This window comes from Leucopleurus acutus, assembly GCF_964270905.1.
Source record: "Leucopleurus acutus genome assembly, chromosome: 1".
NCBI classification, from domain to species: domain Eukaryota; kingdom Metazoa; phylum Chordata; class Mammalia; order Artiodactyla; family Delphinidae; genus Leucopleurus; species Leucopleurus acutus.
In genome coordinates, this window is record NC_139142.1 from 84,391,313 (window position 1) to 84,419,198 (window position 27,886).

A 27,886-nucleotide genomic window follows, 5' to 3' on the forward strand; every position below is an offset into this window, starting at 1 on the left:
GCCTCTCCCGGCATGCTCTGCAACACACTGAGGGGCGCCAGAAATATCCCGGCGTGCATCGGGGAGCGCCCAAGGGCGATGGTTCCCGGCTCCTAGAGGGGCACGCGAAGTTAAAGCGGTAGGTGTGAGCTTACTTAGTTTTGAGACCCCGCTTCCTCCTTTCCCCTTTAGGAACGTAATCCCATAACGGCTGAAAAGGAGGTCCTCTTAACTACCCTCCCTTTCCGCGTGCGAACGACTTTCGGCGCCGCTTCGAGCACGGTGCCAGGTGATTAGTGGTTAGGGGCGGGCCTGAGCCGATCACATGACCAAACCTGGCCGCCAATGACTAGCCGGGTGGTCCAGCAGCGCGAGGATTCCCGGACCCGTGAGCGGAGCGGCGCGTGGGCTCGCTCCGGTCGGCTCTGGCAGGTACGCGCAGGCGCCCTGGTTGCCACGCGCCCCGTCTGTCCCCACGCGCCCAGCGGCGCGTACTTGGCGCGAGGTGTTAAGAGTCTTGTCTGGTTGTTTTTGTGGGTGGGGGGGAAGGAGAGGGTGGGGGGGCGATGGCGTCACGTGGACGCCACAGCCAATCGCACTCCGAGGCGCACCCACAGCTTTCCCCGGCGCTCCGGGGTGCGACGTGTTCAGTGAGGTTCGGCTCTGCCCTGCAGGTCCCAGTACTCTTTCGAAGCGCGTGTGCGGCCTGTAAAGTCAGGCCGCGGGTTTTCGTGGCGTCCTGCTCCACTGTGAGCACGGACGACAAGTTCTCGGCAAAATGGCTGCTGGAAAGAGTCGCCTAGCAGGGGGAGCGCTCGGGCCGCGTGAAGGTCACATGACGAGGTTGGCAGCGCGTGCTGCTGGCGCGGGGAAGGGGGGAGGGTGGAAGGGGGAGGGAGGAGGATGGAGGGTGGGAGGGGGGAGGCGTGGCCAGTCATGTGCTCTCGGCTGCGCCGTTCCTTGGTTTTCCAGCGCCTTTGCTTTGGCCGGACTGGCTGCTTTTACTCCTCCCACCTCGAAGCGTGGCAAGCGTTGGTGAGAAGCTGTGTGGTGTGGTGGAATGAGTAGGGTTCTGGGAACGAGGAGACCTCGGGTGTAGGTCTTTGGCTACCTTTGCAGTTAGCAAGTCGTGTTGCCACTCTTGGCCTCTATTTTCTTGTATTTTAGCTTTGTATAGGAGTTTTTTTTTTTTTTAAGGCCCTTAAAAGGTGTATGACCTGTACCTCATCCCAGTGTCATGCTGATAGCAAAATCATTAAAAACGAACAGGTCATTAATAATCATGAGACAAGGCGGTCTTCCCACAGGAGAAAACCCACAACAATCCCCCTTCCTCCGTCATTACAGGAAACTTGATTTAGGTAACTTGTTATAATATTCTGGGCATGTCTGTCCATATTTAGCAGTAGGATTTATACTCTGTACCTGCCCACTATCTCATTTGAAAAGTATTCTGTCTTTTAGACGTCTAGTCCCTGTGTGTTTTCCTGGAAAGAAATCAAGAGATAAGTAGTATTGTCATAACTGTGGAGATGGGGAAGTAAAAGGAGTTAGAGGGCACATGCCTATGCTCCATAACGCTAACTAGAAAGAAGTCTTATGAACTTGGCGGGCCAATTTTTTGAGGCTTCCTACTACCAGCCTTTGGTGTTTTTCATAGTTCTCAGCTTCCAGTTTCACCTCTTCATTTTACCAAGGGTCAAGGCCTTAGTGAAATGAAGCAGGCATAAATTATGTATTTTTCATATCATTGCTTATGCTTTATAGTACCCTTTGATGTATCTTAAAGAGCCTTTGAATTTTGTGGGAGTAAAATCTGGAAAACATTTATTGAGCAATCATAATAATAGTTGTCACTGTTTAACTATTATAATAATAGTTAACATCTTTCTAGTGTAGTACTTTATATGTCTTAATTGATTTACTTCTTGTAACAAACCTGTGTTAATTACTATTATCTCCATTTTACCAATGAAGGAAACAGCAAGAGAGAGATTAAGTAACTTGTACAAGGTCATATGACTGATAATTTACATAATTCCAACCAGTATTCCTTTTGAAAACTTGACATAATGATTCCAAATTTCATTTGGAAGAATGAACTTATAAAGTACAAAAATTTTTGAAAGATGAAAGTTAAAGGAGGGGACTTGTACTAGTGAATATACAAATAAAGCTATGATAATACAATAAGTGGTAACTCTGGAATAGACAGAGCAGTGGGACAGAATAATAAATCTAGAAATATATAAGACTATTTAGTATTATACAGGTGGCATTTCATGTTGAGAAAGAATTTTGAAATTGTGTTGGAATAATTGGCTAATCATTTGAAAAAAATAAAATGGAATCCTACCTTAAAATGTAAATAAACTAAAGTCTGGGTGAATTAAATATAAAATATGAAGTCAAAATTATGCTTTCAAAACAAAAATGGGTGAACAGTTTTCTAATCTTGGCATAGGATGAGCTGTTCTAAGCATGATTGCAAAGGCAGATTGATAGAATTATTACGTAAAACAACCCGTAGTTGGCAACAACACCATCAAGTTAAAAGACAGATTTACTCATTTAGTATTCATTTGACATATTTATTGAGTGTGTACGATGTGACATGCAGTTTTTCAGGTGTAGGGGATCCAATGATAAGTAAAGCCAGGCAAAATGTGGGAAAAAAATTTGCACCACGTGTTGGACCCAGAAAATTAATGACATGAGTATCTAATAGATTGTCAAAAGACCTGAATAGGTAGATCACACGCATAGAGAAATAAAAATAACTAATAAAGATAAAAATACATTCTTTTCCACTTATAAGCAAATAACACAAAACAACACCCCCCCCCAGCAGATTAGCATACATGTGTTAAAATATTAATATCTAGTATTGGCATAGGAGTGGGGAAATTGGCACATTCATACACTGCTGTTGGTGGGTATTTACATTTGAACATCCTTTCTGGAGAACATTTTGACTATATTTATTGAAAGCATTAATAACCTATATGTCCTTTCACTCAGCTGCTCCTCTTCTTTATTAAGGCACTAATTGGTAAGTTTGCAAAAATGTTCATTAAGAGTTGTCTTCTTTTTTTTTGGCTGTGCCGTGTGGCATACGGGATCTTAGTTCCCTGACCAGGGATGGATCAATGCCCCCTGCATTGGGAGCGTGGAGTCTTAACCACTGGACCACCAGGGAAGTCCCTGTAGTATTTTTTTATAGTAGCAAAAAACTGGAAAAACTTAAGTGTTAAATAATGGGGGATTGGTTAAATAAATAAGATGCCTTCATAGAGGGTCATACTCTGTAGCTAGTAGACATGATAGCGATTGCTAGTAATGACTTGGAAAGCACATTATATATATTGTTAAGTGTAAAAAGCAGGTTATAAAATGATGTGCGGTGTGATCACATTTTTGTAGCAATATAACTCTATGTGTCTGTTTACATAGAAATCTAAAATGGTATATATCAAACATAAACTAACGGTGATTTTACTTGAATGGTAGGATTTTTGGATGAATTTAATAAAAAAAACTTGTTATTTTTTGGAACAGTTTTAGGTTTATAGAAAAATTGCAGAGACAGTATAGAGAGTTTCCAAATACCCAGCACCTAGTTTTCCCTATTATTAACATGTTTTGTTAGTATGGTATATGCGTTGTAATTAATGAAGCAAGATACATGATTATGAACTAAAGTAATAATTTAATCAGATTTCTTTAGTTTTTATCTAATACCCTTTTTCTATTCCAGAATCCCATCTAGGATACCACAATACTTTTTTTTAAATGTACTAATGCTTTGTTGGTGGGTGATATTACAGGGAAGAAGGTGTCAGGGGAAAAAGGAAGGGTAGGGAAAAAGTAAAAACAAATATAAGGCATGTGTGACCCAGATGGCCATAGCTTCGCAAACAAAGCTGGCTGCCTGATCTTCCAAGGCATCTCCAGAGAGTTCATATGAAGCTCTTGCCTCTCAGAACCTTCCGTTACACAACCACAATACTTTTAGCTCTCTTAGGATCCTCTTGGCTATGATAGTTTCTTAGACTTTTGTTTTTGATGACCTTGATAATTTTGAGGAATACTGGTCAGATGTCCCTGAGTTGGGATTTGATGTTTTTTTTATTATTAGACTGGGGTTAGAGTACATACTATCAACATGACTTGTCACTCTTGATGTTGAACTTGATCACCTGCCTGTGAATTTGGTTTTTAAATGTTTGCTTTTCTGTAATTTCTATTTTTAAAAATAATCTGTTACTTGTTTTTGGTATAATAAAAAGTATTTGTTATAATACTCTGGGCATGTCTGTCCATCTTTATCAATAGCATTTATAGTAAACAGTACATTGATAAGCTGATAATATAGAAAGACAATAATAGAAGTTACAGTTAAAGAAAAAATAACTGGCCAAATTGCTGGAAGGGCTAATTATAGAAAGGAATTAAAGGCATTAGTACAGTATAGCTTGTTTTAACAGTCTTTAAACTGTTTTAGGAAGAACAGCCTGGTAACCATGAATTATGCATAACAGGATGAAAATATAAATAAGATAGGTGAGGCCTATTAGGTAAATTCATTCATTCAACAACAAATAATTAATGAGCCCTACTGTATATTATACCAGGTGTAGGGATTGAGCAGTGAATAAGGCAATGTCTTATTTATAGTGGGAATTTATAGTCTAGTAGATAGACAATAAAGTAATAAATAATATGATTTCAGATATTGTCAAAGTGCTGTGAATAAAATAGTACTATTGGATAGAGAGTGGTGGTGGTAGGCTTGGTGGTTCTTTTACATAGGTCACGAGGTAAGGATTTTCTGAGGTAACATTTGAGGATAAAGAGACCTGAATGATAAGGAGCAAGCCATGCTAACATGTGGAGCATTTCAAGCAGCGGGAATACTAATGCAAAGATTCTGGGGCAAGAATCAGTTTGGGATTTTTCAAGGAAGTGCAGGAAGGCTAGTGTGCTAGAGTTTGGAGACTGCTGCAGTGTTAATTGGTGGTGGTGGCAGTGGTAGGGTAGGGTGGCAGGAAATGACACTGGGAAGCTGGTGGGTCTCAGATGGCATAGAGCCTTGTAGACCAGAAGGGCTTTCTGTTTTATTCTAAGTGTGGTGGGATCCATTGGACAGTTTTAGGAAGAAAAATTATACAATATAATTTATGTTTTAAAAAGATTACTTTGACTACTGTAGAGGAAAGAGGGGCAGCAGGAGACCATTCAGGAAGCCATTGGAATGGTATGATGAAGTATGGTGGCTTTGGGTCAGGGAGGCAGTGATGGGGACAGTGAGAAGGGGTTGGATTCAGGGTATATGTGGAAGGTAGAACCAATAGAATTTGCTGATAGATTAGTTGTGAGAGGTGAAAGAAAAAGAGGGATCAAAGATTATTGCAAGGTTTTTAGCTAGAGCAACTAGTGCCAGGTAGAGAGATGGAAAACTGGAAGGAGCTAGTTTGGGGTTTAAAATGAACAGTTTAGTTGGATACGTTGAATTTGAGATGCTCACTGGTTATCCAGGAATAGATAGTTGATTGTTCAGTCTAGAGCCCGGAGTCAAAGTCATGGCTGTGAATATACATTTGGGATGTCATCAATACATAGATGGTGTTTAAAAACCTGGCTGTGGTGAGAAGAGGGCCAGTGACTCAGCCCTGAGACTAAGCTGAAAGCATGGACAGAGGAATAAGTCACACTTAGATTTCTTTTGTGTCTGCATCAGCACAGTATTTACTGTGTCTATATGGTGTTATATTAAATAAAGCCTTTGAGATGGTTGTAATGTACCTTAGGCTCTTCCTGCTACATAAACTGATTCTTCAGGTTTTTGTGTCTGTCCTACTTGAAGATTTCTACCTTCTCTACGTTACCTGGGGGCATAAACTCCAAATTTCATAGTTTAGCATACCAGACCTATCATTGTTGAACTCTACCCTACCTTTCTCTCTTTATCCTCTTTCCTCTTTATCATTCCTGTCATGCCCAACATGTTCTGCTTGTGATTAGCCCTTTATTTGCCTAGAATCCTCTTTTCTACCCCTCTTCCTGCTTATTGCCTCAAACTCCTACTCAGTCTTCAATGTGTAGCTTAAATTTGCTATATAATTTCCCCAGATTTCCACAGATAGAAGTTGGCTCTTCCATGCACAGTACTTCCTCAGCTCTGTTGTTGGTACTTTAATTTATAGCAGAATAAAGTTGGTTGATTTTTTTTTTTAAACTTTGAAAGACATTTATTTATTTATTTTTAAAATTAATTTATTTATTTTTGGCTGCGTTGGGTCTTCATTGCTGTGCGTGGGCTTTCTTTAGTTGCGGTGAGCGGGGGTTATTCTTCGTTGCAGTGCGCGGGCTTCTCATTGAGGTGGCTTCTCTTGTTGTGGAGCATGGGCTCTAGGTGCATGGGCTTCAGTAGTTGTGGCTCGTGGGCTCAGTAGTTGTGGCTTGCGGGCTTTAGAGCTCAGTCTCAGTAGTTGTGGCGCACAGGCTTAGTTGCTCTATGGCATGTGGGATCTTCCCAGACCAGAGCTTGAACCCGTGTCCCCTGCATTGGCACGCGGATTCTTAACCACTGCGCCACCAGGGAAGCCCCAAGTCGGTTGATTTTGATTCATTTGTTTCCTCAGTGCTTGGTATGCCCAATCTAATGCTTTGAAAAAGTTTAGAAGTTTTGTTTTGGCGAAAGAGAGTAAATAACTAAAACTAGATCTTATAATACTAGATGTTATAATATACAATCATATGGATCATTAGCTGAGATATTTAGATTTTTTTAATGGTTTTATGAGTTGTTGGTTTTAATGCTATTTATTGTGATGGAATTTAGCCAGTACAAAGTTTAATGAAATGATGTCAGTTAGAAGTCTTAGTTCAGAGACATTTTAGGAATGGTTTAATCTCTAGAGTTGAATAATGCTTATTCTTTGGAGGCAAGCTATTATATAATAAATTTTTCCTCCACTTGCCCACTTTCCCACCCACCTTCTCAGGAGTCAGGAATTTTATTTTAACATTACACATGTTCTTTGAGCTCTTTTCTAGAGGAGAAACCTAATGTAATAAATCCGTAGAATTAGCAGTACTCAGCCCAGAAATGTCCTTTTAATTGTTGCACAGAGAGAGGCTTAATGGTGTGTATTGTAGGTGTGAGGGTTTCAGTCTGTGAACTCAAGTAGGGTTAATTAATTTGTCATTCAATTGTAAGCATGTATTGAGCACCCACCATATATGGGCACTGTATGAGGTGCTGTGGGGGACACACAAAAGAAGTAAAAGTCATGGTTCCCTGCACACGAATCCCTGACAATTTAGTCAAGGAACTGAAACATAACATTAAAAAGGAATTTAATCTTAACAAACAGTATATCAGTAAGTGCAAAGTACTGTGGTATAAATCAAAGACTTTGCATTTCTTAAGCCCATAATTATATTCTCAGAGCTATATGCAGTCTTATCTTGCATCAGTTTTCAACATTTTGACCTGACTTGCAAGCTCTGCATTTTCACTTGTCCTTTAATATTTTTAGTTTCAAAAAGATACTATTGATTTGACTCTTAAAAAACATTTTTTTTTAAGTTAGTAAATCTTTTTTTTTTTTAATTTATTTATTTATTGGGCTTTGCTGTGTCTTAGTTGCGGCACGCGGGATCTTTAATTGCGGCATGTGTTCCCCGACCAGGGATGGAACCTGGGCCCCCTGCATTGGGAACATGGAATCTTAGCCACTGGACCACCAGGGAATCCCTGATTTGACTCTTTGATGTGTTGAAAGCCCTGTATAGGAAAAGAGTGCCCTGCCAGTACATTGCTTTTCAACATTTTATTCCTTCACGTCTGTAAAGCAAATAGGTAATTTGAAAAGGTGGAATGCCATTTAGTCTTTACAAGTGTGATAGATATAGTTTTGCTGTGTGTAGGTTTTCTTAGACATATTTTCTCCTAACTGAGGCTATGGGGGTTGGGCGGTGGGGGGAGGGTAGAAGAGTATAGAACCTAAAGAAGAAATTGTGTGTGTGTATGAATATGAGTTTAAAAGCACTTATTTTGGGATTTGGATTATAAAAGCAGTTTTCTTTTCATTTGAGAAGATATGAAAAACATAGATAAGCACAAAGAAGAAATAAAAATATGCTAACTCCCACTGTTAACCTTATTGGTATGCTTCTAGGCTTTTTTTTTTTATTAGCAAGTTTTGTTTTTTAATAAATAAAATGAATAGTTCAGCTACCTTTAGAAATGAGTAGATAATTGTCTTTACGTAAGGTGGATCTAATCAGATTACTCTCAATAAAATTCTTTGGTAGCTTCTCATAATAAATGCAATCAAGTTGAGGCAAGTTCAGATTCTTTAGCCTAGTACATACAGCCCTCTACCTTACAGGTTATCTCATTTACCATGTGTCTCCCTTGTACACATCTTTGTTCTATCCATACTACATGTACTACTTGCAGGCCTCTAGACCAGGGGTTGGTAGACTTTTTCTGTAAAGGGCCAGATAATAAATATTTTAAGCTTTGTGGGCCTTACTGTTTTTGTCAACAACTACTCACCTGTGCTGTGGTAGCATGAAGGCAGCTATCGACAGTATGTAAATGAATGATCATGGCTGTGTGCAGGGAAACTTTATGGACACTAAAATTTGAATTTCATGTAATTTTTGCATGTCATAAAATTTTATTTCAACCGTTAAAGAATGTAAAAAGCATTCTTAGTTTGTGGGCTATATAAAAAAAGATGGCAGGACATGGCCTATGGGGTTGTAGTTTGCTGACCCCTGTTCTAGACTGCCACGATTTCTGTACCTCTGCCTTTATTCACTTGTCCCTCACCTCCATTTCTTTCCCTAGTATGACTGTCTTGTTTAGAACTCATTTTAGATGTCATAGTCTCAGGGAAGTTAGAATTTTTTACATCTTTTTCTGGTGATAGAAGTGCTATTCAAACCTCTATTACTGTATTTATTTGACTATTTAAAAAAATTATAGTAAAATACATATAATATAAAATGTACTGTTTTAACCATTTTTAAGTGTACAGTTCTTTGCACTAAGTATTTTCACATTGTTGTGCAGTCATCACCACCATCCATCTCCAGAGTTTTCATCTCTCCAAGCTGAAACTCTGTACCTATAAAATGCTAATTTATCATTCTCCTCTTGCCCTAGTCCCTGGCACACCATTCTGTTTCTGTCTCTGTTAACTTGACTACTGCAGATACCCCACATAAGTGAAATCATACAAAATATTTGTGTTTGTGGAACTGGCTTATTTCACTTAGCCTAATGTCTTCAAGGTTCATCTCTGTTGTACCATGTTTTAGAATTTCCTTTCTTTTTAAGGCTGAATAATATTCCATTATATGTATATACCACATTTTTTGTGTATCCATTCATCTGTTGATGGACATTTGGGTTGTCTCTAGCTTTTGGCTATTGTGAATAATGCTGCTATCAACATGGATGTACAAACTTCTCTTCGAGTCTCTGCTTTCAGTTCTTTTGAGTATATATCTAGAAGTAGAATTGCTGGATCATATGGTAATTTTGTATTCAATTTTTTGAGGAACTGCAATGGCTGCATCATTATGACTAAGTTTTTAATTTTTTTCTGTTGTAGTTTCTTTTTTTAATTGGAGTATAATTGCTTTACAATGTTGTGTTAGTTTATGCTATACAACGAAGTGAATCAGCCATATGTATTCCTATATCCCTTCCCTCTTGGACCTCCCTCCACCCCCATCCCACCCATCTGGGTCGTCACAGAGCACCAGCTGAGCTTCCTGTGCTTTATAGCATATTCCCACTAGCTATATATTTTACGTATGGTAGTGTATATATGTCAATTCTAATCTCCCAATTCATCCCACCCTTGCCTTCCCACGCTGTGTCCACATGTCCGTTCTCTACTTCTTTGTCTCTATTCCTGCCCTGCAAATAGGTTCATCTGTACCATTTTTCTAGATTCCACATATATGCATTAATTTGATATATGTTTTTTTCTTTCTGGCTTACTTCACTCTGTATGACACACTCTAGGTCCATCCATATCTCTACAAATGACCCAATTTCATTCATTTTTATGGCTGAGTAATATTCCATTGTATATATGTACCACATCTTCTTTATCCATTCATCTGTCGTTGGACATTTAGGTTGTTTCCATGTCCTGGCTATTGTAAACAGTGCTGCAGTGAACATTGGGGTACATGTGTCCTTTTGAATTATGTTTTTTTCAGGGTATATAACCAGTAGTGGGATTGCTGGGTCATATGGTAGTTCTGTTTTTAGGTTTTTAAGGAACCTCCATACCGTTTTCCACAGTGGCTGTATCAATTTACATTCCAGCCAACAGTGCAAGAGGGTTCCCTTTTTTCCACACCCTCTCCAGCAATTATTGTTTGTGTGTATATATATATATTTTTTCAGTTTATTTATTTATTTATTGGCTGCATTGGGTCTTGGTTGCTGCGTGTGGGCTTTCCCTAGTTGCGGCGAGTGGGGGCTACTCTCTGTGATGTGCCGGCTTCTCATCGCAGTGGCTTCTCTTATTGCGGAGCACGGGCTCTAGGCACGCGGGCTTCAATAGTTGTGGCACGTGGGATCAGTAGTCATGGCTTGTGGGCTCTAGAGCACAGGCTCAGTAGTTGTGGTGCACGGGCTTAGTTGCTCCACGGCATGTGGGATCTTCCCGGACTAGGGCCCAAACACGTGTCTCCTGCATTGACAGGTGGATTCTTAACCACTACGCCATCAGGGAAGCCCTGTTTGTATTTTCTTTTTTTTTTTTTTTTTTTTTTTTTGCGGTACGTGGGCCTCTCACTGTTGTGGCCTCTCCCGTGGTGGAGCACAGGCTCCGGACACGCAGGCTCAGCAGCCATGGCTCACGGGCCTAGCTGCTCTGCGGCATGTGGGATCTTCCTGGACCGGGGCATGAATCCGTGTCCCCTGCATTGGCAGGCGGACTCTCAACCACTGCGCCACCAGGGAAGCCCTGTATATTTTTTTGATGATGGCCATTCTGACCATTGTGAGGTGATACCTCATTGTAGTTTTGATTTGCATTTCCCTAATAATAAGTGATGTTGAGCATCTTTTCATGTGCCTGTTGGCCATGTGTATGTCTTCTTTGGTGAAATGTCTATTTAGGTCTTCTGCTCATTTTTTAATTGGGTTGTTTTTTTTTGATGTTGAGCTCCATGAGCCGTTTGTATATTTTGGAGACTAATCCTTTGTCTGTTGCTTCATTTGCAAATATTTTCTCCTATTCTGAGGGTTGTCTTTTTGTCTTGTTTATGGTTTCCTTTGCTGTGCAAGAGCTTTTAAGTTTAATTAGGTCCCATTTGTTTATTTTTGTTTTTATTTTCATTAGGAGGTGGGTCAAAAAAGCTCTTGCTGTGATTTATGTCAAAGAGTGTTCTTCCTATGTTTTCCTCTAAGAGTTTTGTAGTGTCCGGTCTTATATTTAGGTCTTTAATCCATTTTGAATTTATTTTTATGTATGGTGTTAGGGAGTGTTCTAATTTCATTCTTTTACATGTAGCTGTCCAGTTTTCCCAGCACCACTTTTTTTTTTTTTTTTTTTTTTTTGCGGTATGCGGGCCTCTCACTGTTGTGGCCCCTCCCGCTGTGGAGCACAGGCTCCGAACGTGCAGGCCGAGCGGCCATGGCTCATGGGTCCAGCCACCCCGCGGCATGTGGGATCCCCCGGACCGGGGCATGAACCCGCGTCCCCTGCATTGGCAAGCGGACTCTCAACCACTGCGCCACCAGGGAAGCACCCAGCACCACTTATTGAAGAGGCTGTCTTTTCTTCATTGTATGTTATTGCCTCCTTTGTCATAAATTAGGTGCCCATGTGTGCGTGGTTTATCTCTGGGCTTTCTATCTCGTACCATTGATCTATATTTCTGTTTTGGTGCCAGTACCGTACTGTCTTGATTACTGTAGCTTTGTAGTATAGTTTGAAGTTGGGGACCCTGATTCCTCCAGCTGTGTTTTTCTTTCTCAAGATTGCTTTGGCTATTCAGGGTCTTTTGTGTTTCCATACAAATTGTAAAATTTTTTGTTCTAATTCTGTGGAGAATGCCACTGGTAATTTGGTGGAGATTGCATTGTATCTGTAGATTGCTATGGGTAGTACAGTCATTTTCACAATATTGATTCTTACAATCCAAGAACATGGTATATTTCTCCATCTGTTTGTGTCATCTTTGATTTCTTTCATCAGTGTTTGATAGTTTTCTGAGTATAGGTCTTTTGCCTCCTTAGGTGGGTTTATTCCTAGATATTTTATTCTTTTTGTTGCAGTGGTAAATGGGATTGTTTCCTTAATTTCTCTTTCTGATCTTTTCGTTGTTAGTGTATAGGAATGCAAGAGATTTCTGTGCATCAGTTTTGTATCCTGAAACCTTACCAAATTAATTGATTAGTTCTAGTAGTTTTCTGGTGCCGTCTTTAGAATTTTCTCTGTATAGTATCATGTCATCTGCAAACAGTGACAGTTTTACTTCTTTTCCAATTTGTATTCCTTTTATTTGTTTTTCTTCTCTGATTGCCATGGCTAGGACTTCCAAAACTATGTTGATTAATAAGAGTGGTGAGAGTGGACATCCTTGTCTTGTTCCTGATTTTAGTGGAAATGCTTTTAGATTTACACCATGGAGAATGATGTTTGCTGTGGGTTTGTCATATATGATCTTTATTATGTTTAGGTAGGTTCCCTCTATGCCCATTTTCTGGAAAGTTTTTATCTTAAACACCATAAATGGGTGTTGAATTTTGTCAAGGGTTTTTCTGCATCTGTTGAGATGATCATATGGTTTTTATTTGTTAATTTGTTAGTATGGTGTATCACATTGATTGATGTGTGTATATTGAAGAATCCTTGCATTCCTGGGATAAATCCCACTTGATTATGGTGTATGATCCTTTTAATGTGTTGTGGATTCTGTTTGCTAGTATTTTGTTGAGGATTTTTGTGTTTATGTTCATGAGTGACATTGGTCTCTGATTTTCTTTTTTTGTGATATCTTTGTCTAGTTTTGGTATCAGGGTGATAGTGGCCTTGTAGAACGAGTTTGCGGGTATTCCTCTCTCTGCAATTTTTTGGAAGAGTTTAAGAAGGATAGGTGTTAGCTCTTCTCTAAATGATATAATTCACATTGAATATGGTAATTCTATATTTAGTTTTTAGAGGAAGTTCAATGCCTTCATCATTATGACTGAGTTTTTTAAAATAAACTGTTTTGGGGAATAATTTTAGATTTATAGAGAAGTTGCAAGGATTATATAGAGTTTCTTGCTACTTCTCACCCAGTTTTCTCTAATGTTAACATCTTACATTACCAGGGTACGTTTGTTAAAACTGAGAAACCAACATTGGTACTATTAAGTAAACTGCAGACTTTATTTGGATTTTATTAGTTTTTCCATTAATGTCCTTATTATGTTTCTGGATGCACTTGAGGATACTACATTGCATTTAGTCGATGTTTTGTTTTATTTATTTATTTTTAGTCTATATGTTTTTTATTGTTTCCCTAGTACTTAGCACAGAGCATGGTACATAATAGAGCACAGTGTTTCTTGAATGAATTGATCATCTTTTAATTTTTCTCTCTTGGGGAATGTTCATTAACTTTCCTTTAGATTTACTTAACTGATTTATTTACCCTTATATCTTTTCATTCCTTGACTGTTTCTAAGGTCTGTTGCAATTTTTTTTTCACTAATTTTTTTTGAGGAAAAGTAATCATGGTATATGTGGCAAAGACCGCTAACTGTCTATTCACATCTGCTCTCTCCTTGGTGTGCATTGCTAGTCAGAATCCCCCAGTCTCCTTTGCAGTTTGATGAGACCACAATGACTTAAATTTTCTCTAGTGGAATGTGACTGGAAATGGGCCTGACGTCCTTCATGTGTTCCTCTTTGTCCGCCTCTCCTGGCTATCTGGGATCCAACATCAGGGACAACCTTGGAAGCCTTGTACTCAAGATGGTGGAACTGCTGTCAACCTGAGTCCTAGAATGACTCTGGAAGAGAATTGGCTTAACTAATGACCTGAATATTCACTCACCAGGGTAATATTTTGAGATCAGTTTGTTAGCCTGCCCTACCCTTTCTAATAAGTGTGTTATGTGGTCAGCTCTGAATAGGATCTATATGAACGTTGAGTATTTATCTAATTAGAATTATATAATTATATTGGAAAGCCTGGGGGATGGGAAGTGTGCACATGTATGGAAATATGAAGTGGAAGGAGAGGTAAATCTGATCTATAATGGGAAGTTAATAGTGCCTAAAACTGGAGAAAAGAAATGGAAAAAGCATATTGTGATATGCAGGTATATGGCAGAAGATTCATTCACAAAAGTTGAAAATTTTTGCCCCTTGGAGTTGGGAAATTGTTGGGGTGGAGGACCATTTTTTAAAAAAAATAAATTTATTTATTTTATTTTATTATTTATTTATTTTATTTATTTTATTTTTGGCTGCGTTGGTCTTCGTTGCCGCACACGGGCTTTCTCTAGTTGCAGCGAGCGGGGGCTATTCTTCGTTGTGGTGTGCGGGCGTCTCATTGCGGTGGCTTCTCTTGTTGTGGAGCATGGGCTCTAGGTGCGTGAGCTTCAGTAGTTGTGGCACATGGCCTCAGTAGTTGTGGCTCCCGGGCTCTAGAGTGCAGGCTCAGTAGTTGTGGTGCATGGGCCTTGTTGCTCTGCGGCATGTGGGATCTTCCTGGGCCAGGGCTCGAACCCGTGTCCCCTGCATTGGCAGGCGGATTCTTAACCACTGCACCACCAGGGAAGCCCAAGGACCATTGTTTTTTGTAATAAGCCTTTGTACTTATTCAACTCTTTATGTTCATGGATAACTTTGATAAAAACAAAAATTCAATTAAAGATATTTGGTAAAGAACAACCACAAAAAACCCCAGTCAAATTCAGATTCTCCTTTATAGAAGCCACAAAGTTGATCAGTTTTTGCTAAATAAATCTGGTAACAGGGAGCTTTACCACTTCATGAGGAAACTTGTTTCATTGTTGGGTAGTTTTAGAGGTCAGAAGGTTATTCCTTATGCTGATGTGAAACCTTCAATAGAAACTTCCATTCCAGGACCCTCTAGAATATATGGAATAGTCTATATCTGCTTTCATGACAACCTTCAAGTGATTCTTTAAATTATCTTCATAATCTACCCCATATCATTTTTTAAAAAATAAATTTATTTATTTATTATTTTTGGCTGTGTTGGGTCTTCGTTGCTGCGCGCGGGCCTTATCTAGTTGCGGCGAGGGGGGGCTATTCTCTGTTGTGGTGCGCGTGCTTCTTATTGTGGTGGCTTCTCTTGTTGCAGAGCACAGGCTCTAGGGTGCGTAGGCTTCAGTAGCGGCGGCCTTTGGGCTCAGTAGTTGTGGCTCGCGGGCTCCAGAACACAGGCTCATCAGTAGTTGCGGCTCACAGGCTTATTTGCTCTGCGGCATGTGGGATCTTCCCGGACCAGGAATTCAACCCATGTCCCCTGCATTGGCAGGTGAATTCTTTTTTTTTTTTCTTTTTAACATCTTTATTGGAGTATAATTGCTTTACAATGGTGTGTTAGTTTCTGCTGTATAACAAAGTGAATCAGTTATACATATACATACATCCCCATATCTTCTCCCTCTTGCATCTCCCTCCCACCCTCCCTGTCCTGCCTCTCTAGGTGGACACAAAGCTGATCTCCATGTGCTATGCGGCTGCTTCCCACTAGCTATCTGTTTTACATTTGGTAGTGTATATATGTCCATGCCACTCTTTCACTTCGTCCCAGCTTACCCTTCCCCCTCCCTGGGTCCTCAAGTCCATTCTCTGTGTCTGCGTCTTTATTCCTGTGGCAGGCGGATTCTTAACCACTGCGCCAGCAGGGAAGTTCCTACCCCTACATCTTAAATTTTCTAGGCAATGATAATGAAAATCGTCTTTGATTTTGAGACTGATTATCACCAAATCCGTCCAAATTCTGGTTCACTGGCTCGTGACTGTCCTGTAGATGTTGAGTTTTTGGTTCTGCTGCAATTGGCTGTGCTGCACAAACCTTTACTGCCTGGTGGCCTTAATGTGCAGCCGGTGTTCCTGTGTGATCTTCTCAAGAGCTGACCTCAGTGGTGCCTTTGGGATTATCAGTGTTGACCTTATAACTGCACTTACTGTCCTGTTTGCTTCTCCTGATACCACTGAAGTTCCTATTAAGTTTCCGAAAGGTTAGCCTCATGCTTTTAATTTCTTACAGAAGACTTACAAGGAATTTGAGAAAAGTTTCTCCGGGCTTGGTAGTGCACTATCACATAGTGCCAGAGGATTCCTTCCTTGCCAGTAGTCAGCCAGCGTTCCTGAATAGAGCCCATGTACTTCTACTCTCTCTCACGTCAATAAGAATTCTCTTTTCTACTTGAGATTTTGCCTGGAGTGATTGGATATGGCCTGTTTCCTTATTATTTAAGCATGTTAGTTCTAATGTTCTGGGCTCCTACTGTCAGTTTTAAAGTCCTCCTGCAGGGAATTTCCTGGTGGTCCAGTGGTTAGGACTTCATGCTCTCACTGCCAAGGGCACGGATTCAGTCCCTGGTCAGGGAACTAAGATCCTGCAAGCTGTGTGGTGTAGCACCACCACCCCCGCAAAAAAAAAAAAAAAGTCCTTCTGCAAACCTAACAGCTCACTGCCTACCCTGCCCAAATTCCTCTTGAGAGGGAAATCACTCCCACCCTAGTCCTTTGTTGCACTTATAGCAAAGGCTGGACATAACATGTGTTGAAGAGTAGAGAAATATTAAGTAAATTGTGGCATTAAAAGTGAAAAACACGTATTAAATACTATGTAGCAACTTGCAAAATATGTTTTCAAAATAATGTTAAATGAAGAGTAGAACCCAAATTGCAAAGACCTGCTTTAAATTATGAAGAAAACCCCAAAGCCTATAAAAATATATACACATGTGTGTAGAAATTCAGAGGAATAAAAAGTCATGGTCAGTGGTAAGATTATAGGTATCTGAAATTATGTATTGATTTTTTGTGTTCTTCATTAGCATGCAAGCTCTAAGAAGTCAGGGATTTTGGTCTGTCCTAGAACAGTGCCTGGCCTGTAGTAGTTTTTCAACAAATCTTTGTTGATTATTTAATGAATTGAATGTGGAGATTTCTTTTTGATGGTTTTCATGTTTAATGCTATAGTAATGCTTGTTTAAATTAAAACAAAAACAAAAATTAAAAAGGAAATTCCCAATGATTTCAACCTTTTGAAAATACATTATAGTTTCTGCATATTCTCAACACCCTTGTTGGCCTTTTCTGGTCCTCTTAAAAGGTGATGCCTCAGACAGGATATACTAGTCCAGATTTTGGCAAGCCAGTCCAGCATATAGAGGAGTATTTTCTTCTCAGGATCTGGATACCACATCTCTATTTTACTTTATTTATTTTTTTTTTAGTGGTAGGAGTATGGTTTATTAAGCTGTGCCTTAGTATAGGCGCTGGGGCTTGCCCATGGTGCTCTTAATGTACAGAGTCTGGACGTTCTGCCAATTTTTCTTGAGCAATGACACCAGGAAGTTGACAGCTAAGTGGATGTTGTACACAGGCTCATCACTTGTCATCTTCACGTGGCCAACAGCCACTGCCAGACACAACACCTTCTTCATCTGGAACTTGATCGTGGACTTCACTTAATCAACTTTGGCCACCATGTTCTCATTATGGGTCAGCAAGGAAGGGAATTTGCCAGCCTTATTCAGGCCAGGGCCCAGAATTTGTGGGATCTGCTTGATCAGAGGCTCTGAAGCCAAAAAAGCATCATACTTCTTGGGCAGCTTCCTGACCAGTTTCTTATTCTTGTTGAGTTTCTTTAGTGCCTTCATGTCCATATGGGGGATATCCACAGCCTTGGCCTCATCACACAGTGCTGCTGGTGCCCCAGAACACATATAGAGAACTTGGGGCAGGGAGTGGACTTAAGCCTGACGGTGCCTGAGAAGCGTTTGTCCTTCTGAGGGTTATAGTTCTTCAGGCTGATCTGAAGCTGCACCGTCTCCAAAAACTTCTGGCACTTTCACTGGTTCCCATGCAGGACTTCCTGCACTGCCTTGTAGAGGGTGTCGCGGGAGACTTTGCTGCTCATGGTGCCTCGTGCTGAGATAAGCGGAAAAGAGCCACACCTCCATTTTAGAGTTTTTTGCAGATGTGACCCACTGTTGGCTTATACTGAACTTAGTTTGTTGGTATTTAAAACTTTAGTTTTGCTAATACATTATAACAATTTCCAGGTCTTTCCCAATAAGTATTTACCTGCTGATATAACAGAACTGGCCATCTTGCCTTTCATGTATTTTTGTTTTCACTGTCCACCTTCATTGGAAGTGCTAAGTAGCAGAACATTCAAAAGTTGGGCAGCCAGAGGATAAAAGAAGCAAAACCTCTGGAAAGTCTACACATTTTATAATTATCTCCAAATACTTTAATGATGACTATACATTTTCTAGGTGCTTTCTTCAGAATTCCTGAAATGGTAGGAAGTTAAGTACTTAGATAAAAATCAGAAACTCATCTTTTGGTTCTGTCTTCAAATAGTGTTGAAAACCTGTTTTTTCCAGGAAAGTGAGCCATTGCAGTCTTACCATTATTTTCCAAATGCTTATCAACTGCCATCAGCTCTCCTCTTTTTTTTTTTGTTTTTTGGCGGTACGCGGGCCTCTCACTGCTGTGGCCTCTCTTGCCGCGGAGCGCAGGCTCCGGACGCGCAGGCTCAGCGGCCATGGCTCATGGCCCCAGCCGCTTCGCGGCACGTGGGATCCTCCCGGACCGGGGCACGAACCCACGTCCCCCGCATCGGCAGGCGGACTCTCAACCACTGTGCCACCAGGGAATCCCAGCCCTCCATTTTTCATGGCCATCATTGTTTCTTATATTCATAGACCAGGTGCTGGCAAATTTTTTCTGTAAAGGTCCAGATAATAAATATTTTAGGCTTTGTGGGCCAGAGGGTCTCTGCCTTAACAACTCATCTGTGCTATTGTATCTCAAAACCAGCCACAGACAATACATAAATGAATGGATGTGACCGTGTTCCAGTAAAACTATTTACAAAAGTAGGCATCAGACCTAGTAGTTTGATGATCCCTATCATATACCCACCACCTTTACCATCTAAGAAAATAGAATAGGAGGACTCTATGGTGGAACTCATTTTCTTTTAGAATTTTTGAAGGACCTGCTTCTAGTGTTCCTTTTGAAAAGTCCCTTGCTCTTCTAATTTAGTGATCCTTTTAACATTTTATTTATTTATTTACTTACTTCATGTTCCTTTTTTTTTTTTTTTTTTTTTTGCGGTACGCGGGCCTCCCACTGTTGTGGCCTCTCCCCTTGCAGAGCACGGGCTCCGGACGCGCAGGCTCAGCGGCCATGGCTCACGGGCCCAGCCGTTCCGCGGCATGTGGGATCTTCCCAGGCCGGGGCACGAACCCGCGTCCCCTGCTTCGGCAGGCGGACTCTCAACCACTGCGCCACCAGGGAAGCCCTCGTGTTCCTTTTTTTAAACCAGTCATTTTTTCCCCCCTCCCTTTGTGAAGGCGTCTTGTTCCCACCACTTTCTCATCACTTTCCTCCTCAGTACAGTGGAGATAATAATGTCTACTTTAGGCTTGCTGTGAGAATTGATAAGAATGTAAAGTGCTGAAAACAATGCTTGGCATATAGTAAGCACTTAGTAAATATTTGTTGCTATTATCATCAACATCATCAATATTTTACAAACTGAAATGCCTTTTGCAGTGTTTTGACAGCCCATAACTACCTCCTGGAACTTTTCCTGGAACTGTGGAGTCTTGATTTCATAGACAAAGTGTGGGATAGCTTGAAGTGATACTCTAGGGCTTTAGGATTAAGGAGTGGGAATGGGATAGTCCATAGCCCTGAGCCTAATATAGAGGTTGGAAAATCATAAGAATTTTGTTGCAAGTTGCACTCACTAAATTTGGAAAGAGAGGTCAGAGTACACATGTACGTTTCTCCTCCTCCTCCCAGGATTATGCATGTTAGTGTCAATCAGACTGTTTTCCACGCTGTTAACTGTATTTATATTTTCAAAATGAAAGCTTTTCAGCACTGCAGGTTACTTCCCAGTTCTTTTTAAAGTGTCGTAACTGCGCTTTTATTTTAAATAGTTCTAGTTCTTGCAACCAGCATTTTATATTGCCAGTAAGAATTTAAGATAATTAGATCAATAGAGGTAACCACAGTGCCATTTTGAAATAGTAGATTTGAAAAAAGCAGATTTTTCCAGATTGAAATATTTTCATGCAGAAGCATACTTTATTTTCTCAAGTTCTCCTTAATTCTGTTTCTTGAGTATACTCTGCCTTCTGAGTGGCATGCTAGTAAAGATGTGGATAGGAACAGACATTCTTGTGTCATCTTTATGGAAAATAGGGAATCATTATAAAAATTAATTACTATTTGTTTAAACATTTTTATTTATTTATTTATTTATTTTTCGGTACGCGGGCCTCTCACTGTTGTGGCCTCTCCCGTTGCGGGGCACAGGCTCTGGACGCGCAGGCTCAGCGGCCATGGCTCACGGGCCCTGCCGCTCCGCGGCATGTGGGATCTTCCCGGACCGGGGCACGAACCCATGTCCCCCTGCATCGGCAGACGGACTCTCAACCACTGCGCCACCAGGGAAGCCCAACATTTTAATTTTTGATGAGCCTAAAATTACATGAGATACACTTGCCTTGCCCTCAAAGTTCAGCCTTAATTCAGCTGGTTATTTTACTAGTGTTTGGTCCAGCAAGATAGGAAATCATTCTTACTCTGGGAAAAATAGCCTCCTTTAAGGGATATTTATATGCCAGACATTGTGTTAAGCCCTATTATCTAATTTAATCTCCTAAGTGGTCTCTTCCTCTAGACTTTGTTCTCCAATAGTATATTCTTAATATAGCAGCCAGAGAGATGCTGTTAAATCAGAGATGCGGTTAAAGTCAGGTCATGTCATGCTAGAACCCTCCAATGGCTTCCTATTTCTGGCAAAATAAAATCTAAAATCTTTACAGTGGCCTATAAGGTTCTATATGATCTGATTCCCTCTTAGTTCTCTGACCTCATCTTTTACCACTTACCCCCCCACTCTCTGCTCCAGCTCCTTAGCTTCCTTGCTTTTCCTTAATCATGCCTTTTTCATTTCTGATTTCCTCTGTCTGGAACACTGCATGGCTGTTTCCTCAGTTGTTTCATGTCTTGACTTGAATTTTGCTTTTTGCCCTATCGTCCTTCTCTGCTTTATTTATTTATGTTTTTCCTGTAGCACCTATCACTAGATAACATATCAAATCATATATTTATTTATTTTGCTTGTTTGATATTTCCCTTACCACCGGGCAGAGATTTTGTCTATCTTGTTCACTGTTGTCTCCGCATCACTTAGGACAGTTGCTGGTGCGCAGAATAAGTGCTCAGGAAACATTTGCTTAGTGAATGACTAAATTGCCACAGTACTGTGGCATGGCCACTGTTATTACCTTCATTCAACAGGTGAAGAAACTGAAGCCCAGAGAGGTTAAATAATTTGCATAGGGTCACATAGCTCTTAACCATCCCCTTGAATGGCTTTATTTCCTGTTATATCTCGTGCATTCTGTGCTAAGTCATAGGACACTGTTTTTGTGTGTGTGAATATCACATACATATTCAGGCTTTTGTGCTCATGTTGTTTCCTCAGTGGGAGTATTCTCCTTTCCTGCCTCGGACTGAGGTAGAACTTTATTTGCAGAAGAAATGGTACAAATAGAAGAGTCAAAGAGAAGAGTCAAGGGTATGAAGGTTGTTTGGGGAGGTGGAAGGATAAATATTGTGAGCTAAGATCACATGGTGGGACATGCACATATGTTCAGGGAGCAGTTTAGCTAGAATGAGGTTTTGTTTAGGAGTATGATAGGATAGAGAGGGAGAGAGTTACGCCCCTATTACTGGGAGCTTTGAGCTTCACGTTAAGGAGCTAATGTTTTTATCTTGTTGCCCTTTGAAGGTTTTTGAGCAGAAGATTGATAATGTATAACACCACTTTAAAAAATACTTAATTTTGCTATGGTGATGAGAATGCTTTGGAGTGGGAAGAGACTAAAATTAGGGACAATGTTTAGGAGATTATTAAAATGACATAGGCCTTACATGAGACGATAAAGGCTGAAGTTGAGAAGTGATAGTGGAAATAAAGCACAGAGATGAGATACTTAAAAGTATAACTTTTAAAATCCAAACTCCTTACAGTGGCCTACAACATGCTGCATGATCTGACCTTTGCCTACCTCTGCAGCCTTATCCCCTGCCACCTTTCTTCTCATTCTCTGCTGTAGCAACACTGGCAGTTCTTTGCTTTGAATGGACTGTTTGTCTTGGCTCTAATGTCTTTGCACTTACCTTCTCTTGCCCTGGAATGTTTTTCTCCAAGTCTGGTTCATTCATTTCTCAGTTAAAATCACCTCTCAGGTCTTTCCTGACCACCAGTTTTTTTTTTTTTTTTTTGGTAGTGCGTGGGCCTCTCACTGCTGTGGCCTCTCCTGCTGTGGAGCACAGGCTCCGGACGCGCAGGCTCAGTGGCCATGGCTCACGGGCCCAGCCGCTCCGTGGCATGTGGGATCTTCCCAGACCGGGGCACGAACCTGTGTCCCCTGCATCGGCAGGTGGACTCTCAACCACTGAGCCACCAGGGAAGCCCCTGACCACCAGTTTTAAAGCACCGTCCCTTATTGCTTCATTCTTTGTTGCTATCATCAGAGTATGTAATCATTATCTGACTTTAAGAATGTATTTGTCACTGCCCCTTAGAATGTCAATTTCATGAGAGAAGGGACTTTCTCATTTTCACTGCTATATTCTTGTACCTGGAAATGTACCTGGCCCTTACTAGATTTGAAATAGGACTTAATAAATCACCTGGGTTGGAGGAGTCCTGTAAACCCAGGGTTTTCAGCTTGAATATCTACCATTGATCAAAACAGAAAAATCTGGAGGGATTTTGGTTTTTGAAGGCAAGATGGAGTCTGAGGTGGGGGCACGACATCCAGATGGTATTGTCCAGTAGGCAGTGGGAGATGTATAACTGCACCCTACGAAAATGGTTAGGACTGGAGCTATAATCCTTTTTTTTTAAAAAAATGAACTACAGTGTAACATACATATAGAAAAGTGCAGATATCATAAATGTTCAACTTGTTGAACTTTTACAAAGTGAGTATACCCTTGATGTAGTGCCTAAATCAAGAAAAAATTATTAGCAGCACTCTTGAGGCTCCCTGGTGATGAGCTATAATTTTTTGTTTGTTTGTTTGTTTTGTTTTTGCGGTACGCAGGCCTCTCACTGTTGTGGCCTCTCCCGTTGCGGAGCACAGGCTCCGGACGCGCAGGCTCAGCGGCCAGCTGAGAAGCCCTATAATGTCTTAATTGGTATTTATTCCGTATCCTCTTTGATTATAAACACTTTGAGACAAGGACCATACCTATTTCACTTATCAAAATAGTCTAGTAAGGTGATTTTTGTTGATGATTGCTCAGAGGAGTCTTACTTTCATTAATAGTCAACCCAGGGTGAGGAACTGTACTCTGCAGGACTTTCTGTTGATTCCAGTCTTTGCTGTTTTCCTTGTCTCTGAACTCCTATAGCATCAGTCTACTACACTTGATTTAATACTTCATCTATGTTATCTGTGGTTTTTTAGTTTTTTCCATGTGTTCAGTTCATATCTCTATTAGAAAGTTCCTTGAGGTTGGGAACCTTGTCATATACTCCTTCCTCCCTCCCTCCCTCCCTTCGTTCCTTGAAATAGAATTTATTGTGGCTCTGATTATGTACACGTGGTGAGATGTTCTTGCCAGGTGGGCCGGGCTCACATGGCTTGTATAATACATACATCTGCAGGGCCTGCTCTCTGTGGTTGGGAAACGCCCACACTGGCAGTTCAGTCCACCTTCCAAGTTCTCAGCTTCATGGGGTCCTTGGCCACCTTTTTCTCAGCGCAGTTGGCCTCCATCTCCCGCTGATGCTCCTCTCACTTCTTCCAGCTTAGCTCGGTCTTCGCCTGTTGGCTCTCAGTCTCGGCTGGGCACCAGCCTCCTCTGATGTGCTGATAGGGCAGCGAAGGGGTCGCCTTTGTCATTAAGCTCCGGTCCATCCCAGTTATACTTGCTGGCCAGCTGTGTGTCCTCAGGGGGCAGCTCTGGGAGATTTGGCTCCTGCCATCCCTGCTCCCACGAGCCCCTCAGCTTCCCAGCTGCTCCAGTCTGACTCCGGGGCTTTGTGGCCGGGGTTGCTGCTCTGCCCAGCCCAGCTGTCTTGGCCCCCAGAAGTCCTGGTGGGCTGACACAGATTTGGCCTCCTGCTCCAAGCAGCCCCAGTCTTCGTCCTCACATCTGTTGGCAGCACTGCTGTCCTCTTCTGTGTCCTTGCCCTCTTGTGTCTCCCAGTGGCCTTAGGTCATGGGTATGGCAGGGACAGGGGTGAGGGCTGGGGAAGGAAGTCCCTCGGGCATGGATCTCTGGGGGATGTTGGTCTCGGCTGGAGCAGCTGTGGGGTGTGCATGGATTAGCATAGAGTTGAGGAAGGAGACCCCTGTCATGGCCCAGCCTGTGCAGCTGGCTGCATGAGAAGTCCACTTTGGCCAGCTGTGTAGGGCCCTCTGACACAGACTCCAGTTTGGACAGGCAGCTTCGAATGGCCTTGAAGGCCTCATCCTGCACAGATGTCTCAGAATCCACAGTGAGGCTGTAAGAGTCAGGCAGGATCTTGTGGGCTTAATCGTTCATCGAGTAGAGGTTGTGGGTGGCAGTGAAGCCCAAAACACTCGTGACCTGGGATGGTGCAAAACGGTCCTTAGTGGCCCAGCTAAAGGCGGAGGTGAGGACCCTGTTTCTGGTGCTGGTACTGAAGTAGAAGCTGATTTTGCCCAGGCAAATGGCGGTATTGCACCGAATGGGGCCCTGTTCGTCCTTGGCCTGCAGCTGCGTGAAGAGCTTCATCAGCTCCACGGTGAGGTTGGCCTCATTTAGCTTTGGGGCCAGGAGCAGCATGGACTTGACCATCTGCTCCTGGGGGTCATGGAGAGCCTACTCCTATAGGGTCACCACGTATAAGTATTGTAACCAGGGAGCAGCAAATGTGCTAGGTGTCTTATTTCAGGACTGTTGTTCTTTACAGTAAAAGTGATTTGTCAAATGTATAATTAAATGCAATTTAACCTTTATACTTTTATGAAATTTTTCACATTCACTTTTTTTTTGAGAAGTCTTCATCAGGGAGTTCCCTGGTGGCCTAGTGGTTAGGATTCCACGCTTTCACTGCCATGGCCTGGCAGTGAATCCCTGGTTAGGGAACTGAGATCCTGCAAGCTGTGTGGCATGGCCAAAAAAAGAAAAGTCTCGGGCTTCCCTGGTGGCGCAGTGGTTGAGAGTCCGTCTGCCGCTGCAGGGGACACGGGTTCGTGCCCTGGTCCGGGAGGATCCCACATGCCGCGGAGCAGCTGGGCCTGTGAGCCATGGCCGCTGAGCCTGCGCATCCGGAGCCTGTGCTCTGCAACAGGAGAGGCCACAACAGTGAGAGGCCCGCGTACCGCAAAAAAAAAAGAAAAAGAAAGAAAAGTCTTCATCCTAAAGGGTTGATTTAGGAAATATGAACATTATATTACATAATTCTACATACTTCCCAGTGCTGTCCTTGTTCTTGTTCAATATTGTGTAGTTATATTTGTATATCTGTTAATTTTTTTCCTTTTTGGCTCTCTCCAGTGCATTTAAAGTGAAATAACTTAGATGTGACTTTTAAGGAATATATTCATTATATAAACCTAGTTGAGTTTATATAATAGCATTATTACATATATTTTATTAATAAAGTTACTAGATTTGCCTGCCTCCCAAGCACTTAAACTCTAAATGGAGAAAAAAAATAGACAAACATAGAATGCTTTATCAGTGGGATTTTGGGTCTCTACTTAATAGAAATTGGCTTTCATTATATACTTGATAACCTAAGGCAGCTCCTTTTACACAAAGTCTGAAAACACTTGAATTTTACTAGGTGTGTCAGGAAGAAACTTTACATGGGCTTCTGCTTCTTAGAAATTTTCACTATTTTAATTTATTGAGTACCTACTTTGTATAGAACCCTGTGTCAGTTGTTCTGAAGGATACTGAGACTGAATTTCTGCCCCCCAGGTGTTTACTAGCTATAGGATGGGCCATGACCCAAGGCACTGTATGATATGTCCAGTGAGTATTGAGGAAACTTCACTGGAGAAAAAATGAAATTACCAGCAGTTGAATAGTCTGGGTAAACTTGATGGAGAAGCTGTGATCTGAGCTGGACCTTGAAAGATGAATGGGATTTTTCTTTGTGCTAAGCACAGTGCACATAGCACTTTATGTGATTTTTTTTTTTCCATTTAGTCTTTCCAGCAACCCTATGAAACAGGTGTAGTTTCCATTCCAGTTACAGAAATGAAGAAACTGTAGATTAGAGTGTATGTTTTCAATGATTCCATATATATGTATGAAAATCATTAAAAAAGAAAAGTCTGGAAGGATACACACCCAATTTAAATATTGGTTACCTCTGGGGAGGGGCACTGAGATTTTGGAGGTGGAGGTCAAAAGGAGGCTTTAGAATTTTGGGTTGTCATTTAAAGGAGATGTATTACAAAAGAAATAAGTATTAAAAGGAAAAATAAGAAACATTTTGGAATTAAAGTAACAGGAAAGGAAATCTCAGGAACTAAAGCTTTTAGAAAAGAATAGAGATCTACTTGCAAAATAGTGGGAGTCAGATTTTGACTGGCTCACTGAATCAAAAAATACAGGCATTTATTGGGACAAAACATTTGATCACCAAAGTTATTGGGTTTACATTAGTTTGTCATGGTGGAAAACAGCAGTTTTTTAACATGATTGTTATATCCACAAAGGTCATAACACTTTTTGGTGCCTTTTAAAAAAAATTTTTTTTACTGAAGCATAGTTGATTTACAGCACTGTGCCAATCCCTGCTGTACAGCAAAGTGACTCAGTTATACACATAGAGACATACTTTTTAATATTATTTTCCATTATGGTTTATCACAGGATATTGAATATAGTTCCCTGTGTTATACATTAGGACCTTGTTTATTCTAAATGTAGTAGTTTGCATCTACCAACCCCAAACTCCCAGTCCACCCCTCCCCCCAACCTCGGCAACCACAGGTCTGTTCTCTGTGTCTATGAGTCTGTTTCTGTTTTGTAGATAGGTTCATTTGTGCCATATTTTAGATTCCACATATAATTGATATCATATAGTATTTGTCTTTCTCTTTCTGACTGACTTCACTTACTATGATAATCTCTAGTTGCATCCATGTTGCTGCAAATGGCATTATTTTGTTGTTTTTTATGGCTGAGTAGTATTCCAATGTATATATATTTACCACGTCTTCTTTATGCAGTCAATGGATATTTAGGTTGTTTCCATGTCTTGGCTATTGTGAACAGTACTGCTATGAACATCAGGCTACATGTATCTTTTTTTAAAATAAAATTATTTATTTATTTATTTTAATTTTGGCTGCGTTGGGTCTTTGTTGCTGTACGCAGGCTTTCTCTAGTTGCAGCCAGCGGGAGCTACTCTTCATTGCGGTGCATGGACTTCTCATTGTGGTGGCTTCTCTTGTTGCAGAACATGGACTCTAGGTGCACGGGCTTCAGTAGTTGTGGCTCACAGACTCTAGAGCACAGGCTCAGTAGTTGTGGTACACAGGCTTAGTTGCTCCTTGGCATGTGGGATCTTCCCAGACCAGGGATTGAACCCATGTCCCCTGCATTGGCAGGCTGATTCT

The 27,886-nt window shown here is 41.1% G+C and overlaps 1 protein-coding gene and 1 pseudogene across 14 annotated transcripts in view; one reads left to right on the forward strand and one right to left on the reverse strand.

Moving 5' to 3' along the window:
• The first annotated feature begins 342 nt into the window (after positions 1 to 342).
• MGA (MAX dimerization protein MGA) overlaps positions 343 to 27,886 on the forward strand; it is a 159,107-nt gene continuing 131,563 nt past the window's right edge. For all 13 annotated transcript variants that reach the window (XM_082846070.1, XM_082846084.1, XM_082846082.1 and 10 more), the window contains exon 1: positions 343 to 411. The gene's annotated coding sequence lies outside the window, so the exon portion shown is untranslated. The remainder of the gene's footprint in view (positions 412 to 27,886) is intronic.
• Positions 17,054 to 18,150, reverse strand: LOC309966031 (large ribosomal subunit protein uL1-like; annotated as a pseudogene). Its single transcript has one exon. The product of its transcript is annotated as a large ribosomal subunit protein uL1-like (transcript).